Raw genomic sequence first — 4648 nt, 5'->3', positions numbered from 1 at the left:
CGGCTAATATATTTTTCAAGACCTCACAGTGATAACCCAAAAAAAAATTTCATTAAAAACTAATGAAATTTCGATAAATTTTAACCAAAAAAAAATTTATATTTCAAGTTTTAAAATATCAGCATTAGGAAGTTAACTGGAGAAAGGGACTGTCAGCCGCTTGTTATACTGTTTCTTCCGGCACTCCAAACTCTTTCGTTTGGCACAGCTGTACCCGCGATGCTTAAATAGTCTATCGCATTTTTTTACAACAGCGCATTCTTGATTTTAATTACCTTCCAGCAGGGGTGGGAAATCGATAATCGCATATCCGATATTTCGCGATACAATATATCGAAATATCGATCGACAAGCTTTCAAGTATCTCAATAATCTATCGACTGAAAACTTATTACGTTTGACCTTTATTCATGAAGCGAAAGACAAATGAGATCCGTTTTTTATCTCTATTTTGTGATATATGGGTGCTATGACTGTCCACGAGCCCAATTTTTTTACTTTTCTTTTTTGTGTTCCGGCACACTATTTCCTGACAGGATAGTATGGGAAAATATACGGAACTTTGCATCCAAACACTTCACAACACGCATATTCTCCAACATGCAAAAAGGCCTCCTGCCACGAACAACCTTTGTGCCAAGCTCTTCGAGAATTTTCTACCTTGGGTCGTCATTGGAGTAATAATTTTCAGCTTTAAGCCCAAGCTTGATTTGTTTGTCATCTCCTATTGTCATGTCCTATTGTTTGTCATCCCTCCTTTGCATTCAATTCTGCCTCCTCGTTTTGCTTTTTTTTTTAATAACTCCGGATGCACATGCTGTAAATGATACAATACATTTGTCCTTGTTCCGTTCTCGTAAGAAAGTAATTTGTTTCCAGGGCATATCAATCATTTCGCCTTTTCCAAAGAGTCATCTTTCTCAAAGTAATTCCAGACTGGATTTGAAGTAGGAGCAGTCATTCTAATCTTGAAAGCAGCAGAAACTTTTCTAAATAGTTCTGTTCTGTGCAGGGGCGGATCTAGGATTTTCCCGAGAGGGGGGGGGGCGGATTTTCAAAAAAAAAATCGAAAATTTTGTCGACCGTTTTTTTAGGTCGACCAAATTGATTTTCTGAGATCTCCCAAAGCACTACAAAGAATCGTTTTTGGCCAAAATTTCTGCGCCACCGACAAAATTTCGAAAAAAAACAGGCCAAAAAAGGCCTTTTTAGCCAATTTTTGGAAAATTTTGACCAAAAAATTGAGTTTTTTCGGCGCGCACTTCCGCTCAAAATTAGAATATATTGGCGCCAAAGGAGCCTTTAGAAAAATTTTAGTGTCCGTCACCAAAAATGAATATCTCAAAATAGTACAAAGGGAAACCCTTTGGGTCGGCAGGAGGACGAATCCCTGAGGGAGGGGGGTGCGTCCACCCCTAAATCCGCCCCTGGTTCTTCATTACGTAATATAGACAATACGAAGCTAAAGTGCAGCAACGAAAATGAAATTGATAATCTGTTAGTATGAATTAGTGTGTAGAAAAATGAAGTTCTTATTTCAGAGTTGATATTTTGCGTCGTTTATTTTTGCTTCTGATTGATTGTGACACATTTCAATCATCAAGTTTCATCAACCGAAGCTCAAGAAGCACTGGATGAATTTCAGGGATTTGGTAACGTCATTGATTTTCAATCAACTTCGATTAATCGCACATACTTATACCCTTGATTTGCGTGTTGATTTCATCAATACAAACTTTTAAGTGTTTTTCTCATCTTGAAAGTTTGTAAAACCAATTGGAATAAAGCGTCTTGAATCAAAATTCGTACATTCAAAGTTTTTTAAGGATGTATACTAAAAAAAATTGTTTTGTTGCAAGTTACCTATCTTGAAACAAATGACGCTCAGCCAGAAAATATAACCTTCTGTTGCTAAATTTAAGGTTTGTTGCAAAAATGCAAAGACTTGTTATTAACGTTTTGTTGCTTCTTAGTTATGTCGACTGATTCTATTTATTAATTTCTGGGTTTTCCAAACAATCAAACTAAGGAAACTTGATGCAAGGCTAATAATTTGAAAACTCTAACTTTAAGAATGTATAAAAAACATATTTCACTTTTTCGGAAAAACTTTTTTGCTGGTTTTGTCATGTATGCATTCGCCTGCTTTATAAAAGAACATAAACAAAAATTGGTAAAAAAGTGAGAGGTAAAAAATTTTGTCGCTAAAGTCTACGCTGACACAATTTAGATCAAAAAATCAAAAAAAACTAACCATTTTTTGCAAAAGTTTATGCAAAATTAGGACTACCTTAATTGTTTAGAAAAAATAATCGCACATTCAAATCATAACGAAAAACCAATCAAATTTATTTAGGAAGTTGAGACAAAAATTTGAACGGCAAAAAAGTTGTTTTTATCATTTTAAGGTATTTGCAATTGTGTTTTTGATTTTTCAGGTTTCCACAATCTAAAAACTCCACTCAACTAAATTGGACCAAAACTTATTATTGCAATTATTTTGATTGTTAGAGTATTCATTCAAATTTCTTCTCTTTAAGAACTTCGTTTTTTTGGTTTGTTCAAAAACCATCTTTCTTGGACATTTTTAAAGAGCTCCTTCAATAACTTTTTTTCACTAGCTTAACTTTTTCATTACTATGATAGAAGTTTTATAATCAACCAAAGTTGAGGATTTATTTCAAAACGCTCATAATCATACAGTCAAAACTGCTTAATTTAGGATTTTTAAAAAAAAAAATTTGCTCTGCTGAAAGATCTCTAGCCAATAGTTCTGTCACTTGACAAAATCGGAGATGATCTATAAAAAAAAACCTTTTCCTGCCAAATCTAACAACCAGTTGAAGCAATGGAAATTTTTTGCTGTTTAAAAAATTTTCCACAGATACCAAAGTCGAGAATTTTGTTTTAAATGAGCCAAAACTAGATCAAAACTATAATTTTTGAACGAAGTTACTAAAAATTTTTATGCTGTTGACTTTTTACGATGATCAGTATATATTACAATCACCCTAGTTATTTTTTTTTTTCAAGATAGCTTTAATTTTTTTAAATGAAAATTCTTAGTAAAAAGTTCGTAAAATTGCATTGTGGATATAAGAAATGCCGGTTTTTAATGATTGGCAAGACTGGGGTCAAGTTTTGTTTATGATGGTTAAGAATTCTATTTATTGCTGCACGACTGGGCAAGGCTGATTAAACTGCTTTCTCATCTGTTACTTCCTGGAGACAATTGGCAATCATACTACTATTGACAGGTACAATTCGCTGCTTGTCTTCTTTTTTCAGCTGATGCCCGATCTGGTTTGCCTCAGTTTTTTCATGTTTTACATCGTGGCTGTGGTCAATTTTGGTTGATAACAGTTCATTTCATGTTGTGACGGCGAGCTTGCGGCGTTTGTGTGAACTGTATCCTGCTCCTCACGTAATTTGACTCAAAATTTTTATGTTGGATGTTTCGGAACGAACTGGTAAAACAATGACGCGGAATGAAAGAATAGCCGTACTTCATTCTGTTTTAATGGCGCTAAGTGTAGAATATTGTCAATTTTTGGCGTGTCATTGCCAAAAATTATGACTTCTTGGGCTCAAACTAAACTATTTTCAATTAAAGTATTTGTTATTTCAAAACCAGACCACTCTACATTAGCACTTGCTCGTCCTTATTTCTACAATCACCATAGTTTTTTTTTCAAGATAGCTTTGTTTTTTTTAATGAAAATTCTTAGTAAAAAGCTCGTAAAATTGCATTGTGGATATAAGAAATGCCGGTTTCTAATGATTGGCAAGACTGGGGTCAAGTTTTGTTTATGATGGTTAAGAATTCTATTTATTGCTGCACGACTGGGCAAGGCTGATTAAACTGCTTTCTCATCTGTTACTTCCTGGAGACAATTGGCAATCATACTACTATTGACAGGTACAATTCGCTGCTTGTCTTCTTTTTTCAGCTGATGCCCGATCTGGTTTGCCTCAGTTTTTTCAGGTTTTACATCGTGGCTGTGGTCATTTTTGGTTGATAACAGTTCATTTCATGTTGTGACGGCGAGCTTGCGGCGTTTGTGTGAACTGTATCCTGCTCCTCACGTAATTTGACTCAAAATACTTATGTTGGATGTTTCGGAACAAACTGGTAAAACAATGACGCGGAATGAAAGAATAGCCGTACTTCATTCTGTTTTAATGGCGCTAAGTGTAGAATATTGTCAATTTTTGGCGTGTCATTGCCAAAAATTATGGTTTCTTGGGCTCAAACTAAACTATTTTCAATTGAAGTATTTGTTATTTCAAAACCAGACCACTCTACATTAGCACTTGCTCGTCCTTATTTCTAACATCAAAAAATCAAGTAAAAGTGTTAAGTATGGGACAAAACGGCATAGGACAAATTGTCATGTGGGGCAAGTTGGCATATGACAATTCGCCATGAAGGACAAGTTAGTATAGGACAAGATTTTATAGGGCTAATTGACTTGAGGCAAACAGTCCTGACACCATTTTAGTAGCGCAAAATTACACTTAACAAAGAAATGATGAATAGAAAAGATTGATAAACTGTAACAAAATGTAGCCTTCGAGTTTATCAGAGGGTCATCCTTCTATGACCCAGACTGCCATGAAAAACTGGATTTTTTTTTAGATTGTCGTA

This window comes from Symsagittifera roscoffensis, chromosome 5, assembly GCF_963678635.1.
Source record: "Symsagittifera roscoffensis chromosome 5, txSymRosc1.1, whole genome shotgun sequence".
NCBI classification, from domain to species: Eukaryota; Metazoa; Xenacoelomorpha; order Acoela; family Convolutidae; genus Symsagittifera; species Symsagittifera roscoffensis.
Note: the sequence above shows the minus strand (reverse complement) of the source record.